At 41.8% G+C, this 13920-nt stretch overlaps 1 protein-coding gene across 5 annotated transcripts in view; it reads left to right on the top strand.

Annotated features, from left to right (window-relative positions):
* Positions 1 to 13920, top strand: part of LOC311237296 (progestin and adipoQ receptor family member 3-like) — a 44291-nt gene that overhangs the window by 17837 nt on the left and 12534 nt on the right. The gene's annotated exons all lie outside the window — the stretch shown is intronic.

Below are 13920 nucleotides of genomic sequence, written 5' to 3'. Positions count from 1 at the left end.
CAAACACACGAGTCGCGCATGCATGCACTCGCGGGTTCCGTGTCCGTGTGAGAACAGCGCGCGTGGCCAGGCACACAGAGTCCGACTTCAGAGCGGGCGAAAGTGCACGGAGGAAGGCACATTTACATTGGAACAGCTGCAGGGTCATTACAATTTTACAGTTTTCTTTCGTTTTCTTGTTCGCCCAATAATGTCAACCAAATGAAACCAATGGAAAGACACACTTCGCCAACAAACACACCAGCATTCCCCCCCGCCGGACTCTCACAGGCACAGCTGATCAAATAAAAAAAAGAAACATACTTTTCCGGACTGATCATCTGAGCTCCTCTCCAGTTGAACTGCTACTGTGTTTAAATCCAAATAATCCTCTGCCATTGTTGTAACATGTCATCTGTTCTCTAGTATTCAGTCTTGTGAAGTTAAATTAGAATGACACCAGTATCACTGACTACCACGGCAAGCCTATAGAAAATTATTCTATTTAATAATAATAATAATAATGATCATAAATATATAATAATTATAAATGATTAAAAATTAAATGTAAATTATATTTTTTTATAAATTAAATTATATATATTTTTTTTCTGTTGTACCGAACCGTGACCCCAATACTGAGGTACGTACCGAACCGTGGCTTCGGTGTACCGTTACACCCCTAATTCCCAGTGTCAGAAATACTGTGTCTGTTACTAGGCTTGAGTCAATTGTAATGAACCAAATGAGAATATCAATTCAATTCTTTTTTTATAAATTTTTTTTGACTGTGAATAACACCATGCTAAAATTGACCAGACCTGAAAAATCTAAGCAAATGAATAAAGGGAAGATGATTAAACAGAAGGTTTTGTAGATACAGAACTGAATTCTGCCATCCCGACACATGCAATTTGAAATATGATTATAGAATATAAAATATCAGGCCTAAAATGGTTATGCGATTAAAATGCGATTAATTAGATTAACACATTGAGTGCCACGCCCCTTTGACCATATATGGCCATTCCGTGCCAGTTAAAGTTTGTTTTTATTTGTCAGAACAAAATACAGAATACTTTATAATGAAATGCTTGTTTCATATGAGCTCCTGAGAGTGTGCTACATACAGTAAAGAGAAAGTAAGTAAAAATAAATAAAAATTAAGACGTAAAAAGTAGGTAAAGTCAATATACATTAGGGATGGGTATCGTTAGGAATTTATCGATACTACTACTCTTATCGATACTGCTTAACGGTTCGGTACTTTATCGATACTCTTATCGGTTATTTTTTTATTATTTTGCAAGGGAAAAAAACAATTAATTAAGAACCGTTAAGAAAGAAGTACCCGTATGTGCATTTGTGTGAGTGTGAGCGACTAAAGCCGCGATTGTGTGTAAGTGTAACTCAGTCCCGCTTCTCGTGCAGACAGAGCAAGACAGAGGGAGAGGAGAGATCGTTTGCAACGTTTAAATTCCTTGAGAAAAAACCTTTCTAATTTAGTATTGGTTCCCGTTTAGAACCGGGTTTCGGGGGGCATCCATAATATACATATATACAATATACAACACAGAGTAAAATGAGTAACAGTGAGGTAGAATGCAGAGGTAAAAAACTTGGGGTAGGGTGCAAATGAGGTATGAATGTGGTGCAAATCTCTTTAATAATAGATAAATATAAAGTGTGTTAAAGTGTCTAAGGTGTGTATATGTGGATGTGTGTGCAGTGTGTGTAGATGATGGGTTGTTAGTTACATAGACTAGTGTCATTGTTATTGAGCATCCTGATGGCCTGGGGATAGAAGCTCCTTCTGAGTCTCTCTGTACTGGCCATGAGGCTCTGCTAGCGCTTGCCTGACTGCAGCAGTTCAAAGAGGCAGTTGTTTGGTTGACTAGAGTCTTTGATTATTCTCTTAGCCTTGGCCCTGCAACGCTTGTTATAAACATCCTGGAGAGTGGGAAGCCCACCTCCAATTGTGCGCTCGGCTGAACGGGCCACTCTCTGTAGTAGGGCTGGGCGATATAACGATAATTATCGTGATATATTTTAATAATTGATATGGGGGCGGGGGGGGAGATATAGAAAAAGAAATCGGCAGTTTTCAAACCAGAGACAGTGGACAGACTTGTCTTTCTTGCCTGCAACTTAAAGTAATGGCTTTGCTTGTCCAAATGACAATACTGACCAAATTGAGATTTATTTTTCTCTTGTCCATTTATTTTGTTTGCTTTCTAATTTAAAATACAGTTTGAAACCGTCTGTACACAGTAGGCTATGTGTGCTAGCAGAGCTAGTCTCCAGTCATGAGTCACGGTGCACATTTGCAGTTGTTTGTCCACCAAAAAAGCGCCAAAAGATAGAAAAGAAACTAGCAGAGCCAGAACTGTTCCAACACCCCTGGAGCCACAGCCAGCAGAGAAGCCGGTTTACTTTAGCTTTCAAACCAGCTGCAGCCTGAGAACTGGAGTGTGAGGGGATGTAAGTCATGTAACACTAAAGATGGCGGCAACGACAAAGAATTGCTGCAAAATAAACATAAATTTAATTTTTTAATACTCTTTTTTTTTATCAAGTGATATGATATTGTTATCGTTATCGCGATATCATTTTTGGCCATATCGCCCAGCCCTACTCTGTAGTCTGCTGTGGTCTTGTGCGGTGCTATTACCAAACCAGGAGGTAATGGTTAGGGATGGGCGTGAGTAATAGCTATGAGAAAAATCGATCTTAAATTATTAAAGGGAAACTATTTTACTATTCCTTTCACTATTTGGGCACTTTTACACAATTCCTGTGAGTCTATGGAACACCTCTGTAATTATTATTATTTTTTTTTTTATTCATTGTTTTGTATTTTTAATCAAGTCCTCAAAAACAGCATTTTTCTACCTCAAGATCTTAAGCCGTTTTGAGGCTGGGCTCCAGCCATTGTGTGCAGCTCATCATGTACCTGATGCCACACAGCCACATTATCATGCAGCTGTGTCTCTCTGATATCACAAATCAGCACATTTTCAGATGACTCAGTTCAGTGAGGGTGAATATTGTGAGAGGAGAATTGGAAGAATGCGCCAATATGAGAATTAGAGACATAGATCATATTAATATAAGTCCACATAGCTAGGAAACAATGCAAACACTCAAAAAGGCCATTTATAAGGTTGCTTTCACACCGGGGCTGTTTGGTCCGGACTATTGGACCAGAATTCGATAGTCCGGTTTTTCGGGTTTGTGTGAATGTGCGTCGAACTCGGTCTGCGGACCAAACACACGAACTCTGGTCCGACCAAAAACATAGGTCTCGGTTCGCTTCATTGGACCAAACGCGAACCAAATATAGGAAGTGCTTATTATTACCACTGCTCACAGCATTCACTGCAAAACAAGCACACTGCATCTATCTCTCTATCTATATATCTATATATCTAACTGTGCATCTTGGGAAGAAGGAAGAAAGAAACGCGGCTTATTATATTATTACCGAGGCGCACGGCATTGGATCAATGGATCAATGCCACGTCAAAACTCGCCTCCGCTGATCTGGAGGGCTCGCAGTCCACACACAGACACACACACGCGCGCGCACACACAGGCTCGCAGCCACACACACATTTCCACTGTCCAATAGACGAGCGCCCTTTTCGACCGCGTGACATTGTTCAGAAAGTTTGGTGCGCCTGACAGATTGCTATGTGAACGCAGGCGAACCAAATGAAGAATGCAACAATGTTGCAACTTAACCACCAGAACCGCACCGAGTCCACCAAAACTATATGTGAAAGCGACCTAAGATAGTTCCCCTTTATTTTTGTATTTTATTTTTTTACACACATATAAACAAACATGACAACACACGATAAGATACACAAGCATTAATACACAGTGTATATCCAACGAAATTACCATTTATACCAATGTCTTATACAGGATATACCCCTAATACCTGTTATCTAAAAACCTACACACATATGCTCCAGCTCGAACCCCCCCCCTCCCGGACCCCTCCTTGGATAGTACCTCCATTATCCCTCGCTCCTAACCAGACACTACCATTATAAGCTAGCTTTTATTCTCTCCACCACTTCTAACCACATTGTCATTTTGGATTCATTGAGACCCAGAATTCTTGCTGTAGATATTTCTTGATAAATCACATCGAGATATGTAAGAAACCAAACTTTCCGGCAAATTTTTTCCGGTTGAAACCAGCGTGATGCGATCAGCTTTTTAGCTACTGTGATACCCGATAAAACCAATCTCTTTAGCTGTGGATGTACTGCAAACTCAAAAACATCATTCAATAGTAATACAGAGGGGTGTACAGGTATATTCCAAGATAAGAGTTTTGATAATTGTTGGGTCACATCTTTCCAGAATATCTTAACTGGTGGGCAGTCCCAGTACATGTGCATAAATGTCCCTTCATCCCCATTTGTACATTGGGAGCATTTGGAGTCTTGTTTAAGACCCATTCTGTTCAGACTTATAGGAGTCAAGTATGTCCTGTGAATATAGTTAAGATTGATTTGTTGATGGTCCGGGTTCCTTGATGTAAGTCAGACATTTGCCCAGGCTTCTTGCCAATCAAAGTCACTTTCCAGGTCTGGTATATCCCTCCTCCAGACAGTCTAGTTGGAGGGTTTCATACGAGGACGTTAGTAATTGATGATAAAAATCTGAAACAAAACCTCTCGATGTCTCTCTTTCATAGAAGAATTTGTGGTATCTGTGGTGTTCAATTGGTATGTCTAATGGAACACGGTGAGACTTCAAACATAGCCGTAACTGTATGTAAAAAAGCCATGTGGACTTGGTGAGATTAAATTTTTTGCATATTTCTCCATAACTACAAAAACCCTGTTTGTTAAAAACATCCCCTAATGAGTGTATGCCTTGCTCTTCCCATATAGGGAATCTTATAGGTCGTTTTTCAATTAAGAGTGCATTGTTATTGAATAAGGGAGTATGATTGTGCCATTTATGTGGGTTAGGATATTTTTTGTATGTTTCACGCCATATCCGGATCGCATGAGTAATTATGGGGCCAAATTTCCGTTCACAATGCTTGATTGGTAGTTTAGTGTATGCTATGTCCTTCAGTCTATGTGGGGCTACTATGTTTTCTTCAAATTTTCTCCAGGATACTAATGCTTGGGGATCAAACCATGTTGTCAATGGTCTTAATGTGTACGCCTTAAAATAGTGGAAAAAATCTGGAAATGCCATGCCACCGTCTGCTTTATTTCTCTGTGCGGTGGATCTTTTTATACGTGGTGGTTTGTTATTCTAAATAAATTTGTATGTGGAGGAGTGTAATCTTTTCCAGTAACCCTCTGGAGGGGGTAACGGTAGCATTGAACTGAAGAAGTTGATTCTAGGTAGTACGTCCATCTTAACTATTGATATCCGTGCCTGTACTGAGTTTTTAAGTTTTGCCCACCTATCAAGGTCGTCTTTGATTTTGTTTTGAATTTTTGTGTAATTGTGCTTCACCGTTTGTCTTATGGTGGGGAATATTTCAACTCCCAAGCATCTAAAATGTTTTACCATAGGTATCTCTCCTGGGAGGGTTATATCTTTTTTTGCAGGGGTGTTAAGTGGAAGGAAAGCCGACTTCGGCCAATTTATCTTGAATCCCGATAAATCACCAAAGTTCTCAATCAACTTGTGCAGATGAGGCAGTGTGGTGTTGAACAGTATTACGTCGTCCACATATAAACTAATTTTATGTTGTGTGCCCTTGATTACGATTGGTTGTATGGATTGGGATTGTCTTATATATTGTGCTAAAGGTTCTAATGATAGATCGAATAGCCCGGGACTAAGATGGCAACCCTGTCTAGCTGAGCGTGATACCGGAAATATTCCGGAGGTAATTATACCTGTAGTAATCATGGCCGATGGGTCTTTGTATACTACTTTAATCATATCAATGAAACCTTTACCTAACCCCATCTTCTCTAATACTGCCCATAGATACGACCATTCCAGCCTGTCAAAAGCTTTCATTGCATCCAGGGACAGCATCGCCTTAGGTATGGTGTCGTCCTTGTCGGCATCTAGTACGTGCAGTGTTCGTCTTATGTTATCAGTGATCAGGCGGCCTCTTATGAAGCCAGTTTGGTCCGGATGAACTAAAGACGTCATATGCTTTTGTAATCTGATGGCTAATACCTTAGAGTACAGTTTGATATCGGTTCCGAGGAGGCTTAAGGGTCTGTAACTACCGCACTCGGTGGGGTCTTTGTCTTTTTTGAGAAGGACTGTTATGAGTGCAATATTGTCGTTTTTATGGAAGTTCCCCTCCTTGACTGAGTATAAGATCATATTTAGTAATAAGGGTCCAATTATGTCCCAACAAGAAAGGTACATTTCTGGTGGGATACCGTCTCTTCCAGGAGCCTTACCACTTTGCATTTCGGATATGGCCTTCTTGAGTTCCTCTAGTGTGATCGGTGTTTCTAACTGTTTAGCGTCATCCTCTGAAAGTTTAGGGAGAATAATTTGATTAAGATATGTGTCCATTTTGTTTTGATCGAAGGTCGTTTCTGATTTATATAAGTCGGAGTAGAATTCTTTGAATGTATCGTTTATTTTTTCAGGGTCTGTTTCAAGTACTTGTTGTGCTCTAATGGTAGTTATATCTGCAAATTTTGCATTAATTCTTAATCGCATGGCTAATAGGTGACTAGGTTTCAAGTTCAAGTTTCAAGTTTCTTTAATAGTTGTCATACAGAAGTACAGAATACTTTTGTACAAAATGCTTCTTACTGTTACGCTCCAGAGACTGTGCAAGACAAGATAAGTATGAAATAAAATAACATAGTATAGCATGTAAATTAGAAGTAAAAAAAAAAAATGAGGTCACAGTGTTCAGTATAGACATATGTACAATGTTCGATGCAGAATAGACGTAACTGAGTTACCATATAATATACAATACTGTGCAGTGTACTAATACAATACTATATAGTGCAAGGCAGAAATGGGATGAGGTGCAATTTAGGTACAATTTACAGTGTACATTTGATGGTTGTTGCATAGTGTTTATTGTTCGTTTAGCAGCCTGATGGCCTGGGGATAGAAGCTTCTTCTGAGTCTTTCTGTGCTTGCCTTAAGACTCCGGTATCGCTTGCCTGACCGCAGCAGTTCAAAGAGGCAGTTGTTCGGGTGGCTCGAGTCCTTAATAATTCTCTTAGCCTTCCCCCTGCACCGCTTGTTGTAAATGTTCTGGAGGGTGGGAAGCCCCCCTCCAATTGTGCGTTCGGCTGAACGTGTCACTCTTTGTAGTCTGCTACGGTCTTGTGCAGTGCTATTCCCAAACCAGGAGGTGATGTTGCCAGTCAGGATGCTCTCTATTGTACATGAGTAGAAGTTCCTAAGGATCTTCTGACTGACTTGGAACTTCCTTAGGCGCCTGAGGAAGTAGAGGCGTTGTCGTGCCTTCTTCACAACACTGTCAATGTGTGTGGTCCATGTCAAGTCCTCGGATATGTGGGCTCCGACTCCGAGGTACTTGAAACTGTTCACTCTCTCAACCGGTGCCCCGTCGATGCTGAGGGGGCTGTAGTCCTTGACCCCCGACCTCCTGAAGTCCACAATCATCTCTTTTGTTTTGCTGACGTTCAGGGAGAGGCAGTTCTCCTGACACCACTGTGACAGATTCTCTACCTCTTCCAGGTAGGCCCTCTCGTCGTTGGCAGAGATCAGGCCCACCACTACTGTGTCATCAGCAAATTTGATGATTGTGTTGTTGTTCCGCTGTGCCACGCAGTCATGTGTGTACAGGGAGTAGAGGAGGGGGCTCAGAACACAGCCCTGGGGGGCCCCTATGTTGAGCGTGATGGATGAGGAGGTGCAGTTGCCTGCTCTTACCACCTGGGGTCTGCCCGTCAGGAAGTCCAGGACCCACTGGCAGAGGTCATAGTTCAAGCCCAGGTCCCTGAGCTTGGCTATGAGTTTGGAGGGGACTATGGTATTGAATGCTGAGCTGTAGTCGATGAACAGCATTCTCACATAGTTCCCCTGCCTCTTGTCCAGGTGTGATGCTGCTGTGTGCAGCACATGGGCTATGGCGTCCTCCGTGGACCTGTTGGGGCGATATGCAAATTGCAGGGGGTCCAGGTTGATGGGGAGGGAGGAACAGATGTAGCCCTTCACTAGCTTCTCAAAACGCTTCATGGCTATGGAGGTGAGAGCACAGGGCGATGGTCATTGAGGCAAGCGGGCGTGGATTTTTTTGGGTAAAGGGATAATGGTGGACTTTTTCAGACAGGTGGGGATGACGGACTGTTCTAAGGACAGGTTGAATATGTCAGTGAATACCGGGGCCAGTTGTTCGGCACAGACTTTTAGGACGCGGCCGGGGAGCGTGTAGCTTAATCCCAGTGGAAGAGTGCAAGAGCGCTTCCGCATTCTTCGCCATACGCCAGTACGGTAATGCGCATTTCCTTTTCCTTCGCCCAGGTGCTCGCGCATGCGCATGAGATCCCTGCTTGGTTCGACGCTTTGGTTCATATTAATCACATAATTTATTAACACGCTTTGGTTCATATTAATCACATATTAACGCTAACGCGCCATATTAGCACACATATATACACGCGATGGACGCAGCAGGCGATCATATTAATCACATATTAACACGCTTTGGTTCATATAAATCACATATTAACGCTAACGCGCCATATTAGCACACATATATACACGCGATGGACGCAGCAGGCGATCACTGCTACTGTTATTCAGCCGCGCCGAGGTACATGATTGATTGAGTAGTTCATACAAGACATTATCCTCTAAGCCAAGCTGCACTTTAACATAGGCCTGGGTTGTTTTTATTTCCGTTAGCGCTGCCACTCTGCAGTAAACAGACATCACTGATATAGAGTGTCTGGTCAGTAACATGGGTCTAGAACCCACCTCACCCCTGCCCACTTTGACAACCTAGGATGGCGTAGCGTAGACGACAGAGTACATTTTCCTTTTTGAAAATCATCTGACATGAAGGCGTAACACATTTTTGTTGTTAATATGATTTATATTACTGGTAGTTCATACAAGACATTATCCTCTAAGCCAAGCTGCACTTTAACATAGGCCTGGGTTGTTTTTATTTCTGTTAGCGCTGCAGATATAACAAAGAGGTCTAGCTGAGTCAATGTTGGCGGTTTTGTTGAACATTTGTACGTCACAGGAGAGAAACCATGTATTCAAAGAAAGCTATTAAAATAGTATTTGAATCTAAATATACTTTCTTTGTAAAATTTGTCATAATGTAGCATTTGTGTGTGTAACGTACTGTAAAAAATAAATGTTTTTTCACAGGAAATTCACTATTTTACAGATTACTTTTGTTTTTCTACTTTAAGTGTAAATGCCATTCAAATATAGTAAATTACCTTTTATCAAAATATTAACCATTAAATAAAGGTTGTAATTAGGGCTGTCAGTTTATCTGTATGTCATATATGTCCTGATGAATTGAAAATGGGGGACCCTGATGTAAACAAGACGAAAGTCTTTCTCTGGTCTGCATCCCCTTAACAATTGTGTGTATTGAGCCGTACTGTATTGTACCCATTCTGCAATCTGTTATTTTCATTCAATCAATTTCATTCAATCAATTTTATGAATGACCGAAAAAACAATGTTACAAAGTAAAGTTGACAGCTGCATTGTGTTATCGTTACAATGTACAGGGAAATAACATTATGGCGTTGCGAGTGAATCGCGTCACGATAATATACATGTATTCCATAATATGTAAAGTACAGTTGACAGCTGCGTTGTGTTAACGTTACTTACAATGTACAGGCAAATAACATTATGGCGTTGCGAGTGAATCGCGTCGCGATAATATACATGTATTCCATAATATGTAAAGTACAGTTGACAGCTGCGTTGTGTTAACGTTACAATGTACAGGGAAATAACATTATGTGGTCCTCGTTTGGATAATATGTAAAGTACAGTTGACAGCGAGTGAATCGCGTCGCGATAATATACATGTATTCCATAATATGTAAAGTACAGTTGACAGCTGCGTTGTGTTAACGTTACAATGTACAGGGAAATAATATTATGTGGTCCTCGTTTGGATAATATGTAAAGTACAGTTGACAGCTGCGTTGTGTTACGTTGCAATGTACGTAGAAATGCTGCGTTGTGTTGCATGTACTACATGCATTCCATTTTGGCGTCTGAGCGGGGGGAAAGAAAATGCGCATTTGGAGGGCGTTACCGCGGCCAATCAGGGCAAAATGCGGAAGCGCTCTTGCACTCTTCCGCTGGGATTAAGCTACACGTGGCCGGGGATACCATCCGGTCCTGCTGCCTTCCTGATATTTAGAGTCTATGTAGTGCGTACTATGTTTGAAACGTCAAAGACAGCACAAGTCATCAGAGAAATGCAGAACTATAAGTTGGACATCCTTGGTGTGAGCGAATGTAGATGGACTGGTTCAGGCCGCAAGGTGATAAAAGAGGGCTCAACTATCATTTTCTCTGGAAAAGATGATGCACACTCCAGCGGTGTAGCACTTATCACAAGTAAGGAGACATCCAAATCTCTCACGGAGTGGGAACCCATCAGTGATAGACTGCTCAGAGCAAGATTTGACTCCCGATACTGTAAAATGACCATCTTACAGTGTTACGCCCCTACAAACGAGGCAGAGGAGGAGACTAAGGACGACTGGTACGAGCAACTGCAATGTGCAGTCTCCAAGGTCCCACAACATGACATGCTACTGATTATGGGAGATTTGAATGCCAAAGTTGGAAATGACAACATCGGGAGAGAAGATGCAATGGTGCGGCATTAGGGCGGGCCATTTTTTTTTTTTTTTTGGAAAATCAATCGAGTGGGGTGTCTAAAATATGTGTTTTTTTGTGGGGAATTCAAATATGGGATTATTTTTCTAATCGGATAACTCCTACCTACATTGTTTTGGATTTCAAAATGGCCGATTTGACCATTTTTCACCCCTTGGCCATACATGGATGCCAACATGAATCTGAAGGAAATCCTAACATGCAAGGTGTCTAAATGATGTGTTTCTTAATGGGGAATTCAAATATGAGTTCATTTTTGGGATAGGATAACTCTAACCTACATCATTTTGGATTTCAAAATGGCAGATTTTACCATTTTTCACCCCTTGGCCATACATGGATGCCAACATGAATCTGAAGGAAATCCTAACATGCAAGGTGTCTAAATGATGTGTTTCTTAATGGGGAATTCAAATATGAGGTCATTTTTGGGATAGGATAAATATAACCTGCATAATTTTGGATTTCAAAATGGCTGATTTTACCATTTGAACCCATTGGTATTGTATTACAAAATTGCAAAGATAAAAAATATATGGGAAATCATTTATAATGACAAAGCCATCAAATGTATTAACAAGTGAACTGTATATAACTGGATACAACTCCAAAGATCAATAATAATAATACTAACAATAATAAATTGTATTTGTAATGCACACAAACACCTAAGTGCTAAATCTCGATCTCCTGACTTCTTGAACTTTGCCAGGTTCCAATATCTTGATTGGACTCATTCTTGGATGGCAAGATCTCCTACTGTACTGCTTTAGCCACCAACCTACAAACACAAACTTAAAGTCAACGTCAGCCATAAATAGGTGAGCTCTTTCCAGAACTACTCAGCAGAAACCTCTGTAACCATTTAAACAAACGTCTCAATGTATTGAGAAAATCCATGGGGCTCCATCAATCCTCTATCTTCTTAAATTTGATCAGGTTGCACAAGTCCTGCTTGGATTCATTCTTGGACATCAGCCTCCTGCTGGTCTCCTGAGCTCTGATCCCTCCATCCCTTTTTTCTTGTGAAAAGTACTTAGCAGAGGCCTCAGTCACCATTTTAACAACCCTCTCGATGCTTTGTGTGTGGCAAGGCCAGTCGAGAACCTCCATGGGGGTGTTGATTAAGTTCTTCACCTCTGAGGTGCTTAGGGAGCAGGTGAGAGGTGGCTCTGACAAATCTTCTGACCAGCTGATTAAGCCACCAATGCTGGAAGCGTCACTATTGATGTGAGGTGTTCTTCTGATCCTGACACAGGAGTCTCCCAGCTGAGTGTCTGGATCCCCCTCTCCCCTGATGGCCAGGATTCTCTCCACCCCCTCAATTCTCTCTTTTTGATCCTCAGAGCACAGCAGTGTTTGGAGGATGGCTTCACTGTGGGCATACCGAGGAGATCTTCTCACAGTTGGCATCACAACATCCAGCACCTCCTTCCTCTGAGACTTGAGGCAGTCCAGCTGAAACAGGATGTGCCTAGGCCCTTCAATCCAGGAGTGCTTGACCTTCATGTTGAACCAACATGGATAATACACTCCAATGATGAATTCCACAATGCATTGTAGATTATTCAGGTTCTTTCTTTTAAGTTGATACTTTGACACCCAGAGCCTGAGGAGTCTGTTTGCTGTGGTGAGCCAGCGGCTGTGGTTTACCGGTCCAATCTCCAGCAGAGCCAGCCTTGCAGAAAGCACTCCATCCCTGATTGCACAGACCAGCTTATAGCCATAGTGTTGATCAGTTGAGAGATCTTGAATGATCTTCTCAGGCAGCTTGATCAGCGGAGGGCCAAGAAAGATCCTGGTGAAGTTAGGATTGATCTCCAAGTCTGTAACAGAATCAAGGAGCTGTCCTATTGGCCCAGACAATTTGTTGTCTGACAGAGTAGCCCCATCAACTTCAACAATGAGACGGCGCAGTGGAAGTTCACCAGTGTGCAGGTTGCACACCAACCAGACCAGCTTTCTCCCCAGGTGCAGCTCCAGCTTCCGCATTACACCTGCCTTCACTCCAGTGTTGACATTGGTCGAGTCTCCACCAATGGCCCACAAGGTCTTATCAGAACCTCTCTCTTTCAGACAGGCAAACAGGACCTTAGCAATCTTCTCTGCATGGGACTCCTCTTTAGTTGCTTTCTCTGGTGTAAAGTGGAACAGATAGTTGCTGCCAGGCTCACTAGCAACACTATAGTGTTCTTCCTTGATCTTTGCAGGAAAAGATTGGTCACTGCCCTCAGCTTCCATCATCACATTGGTCATGTCAATCCGCCCATCAAAGAGGATACAGGAGATCCCCCCCTCCTCCCTGCACTTCTCCTCAAACTCTTCCCCCAGCTCTTGCATCAACTTTTCTTGTGCTCTCTTAACCTTGTTCTTATCAATCACTTTACTTGTGTCATCTTCTAAGATGAGTCCTGCATCAATCAGAGCTGCAGTTGCTATAGCTGCAGTTGGCCTTAGACCTATGCCATACCTTACACTAGCAAGGGCGATGTTTGGAATCTCATCATAATTTTTCCGTAGCTTTGCTGAAGCTGCAGGGTCAGTTTCAGGAATGAGCTCAACTTCAGGGACTGTAAGGAAGCTCTCAACATCCTTCCTGGCAACCTTGTCTGCTGCTGCAAAGCTTTCTTCTTTGCCCCTTCTCCTTTTCTCTGCCTTTTCCATCCCCTGCCTTTCCAATGTTTTAAGAAGATAGAGGATTGATGGAGCCCCATGGATTTTCTCAATACATTGAGACGTTTGTTAAAATGGTTACAGAGGTTTCTGCTGAGTAGTTCTGGAAAGAGCTCACCTATTTATGGCTGACGTTGACTTTAAGTTTGTGTTTGTAGGTTGGTGGCTAAAGCAGTACAGTAGGAGATCTTGCCATCCAAGAATGAGTCCAATCAAGATATTGGAACCTGGCAAAGTTCAAGAAGTCAGGAGATCGAGATTTAGCACTTAGGTGTTTGTGTGCATTACAAATACAATTTATTATTGTTAGTATTATTATTATTGATCTTTGGAGTTGTATCCAGTTATATACAGTTCACTTGTTAATAAATTTGATGGCTTTGTCATTATAAATGATTTCCCATATATTTTTTATCTTTGCAATTTTGT

Source organism: Notolepis coatsorum (assembly GCF_963971535.1).
Source record: "Notolepis coatsorum genome assembly, chromosome: 11".
In the NCBI taxonomy this organism is placed as follows: Eukaryota; Metazoa; Chordata; class Actinopteri; order Aulopiformes; family Paralepididae; genus Notolepis; species Notolepis coatsorum.
Note: the sequence above shows the minus strand (reverse complement) of the source record. Positions and strands in the feature narration are given on the sequence as shown.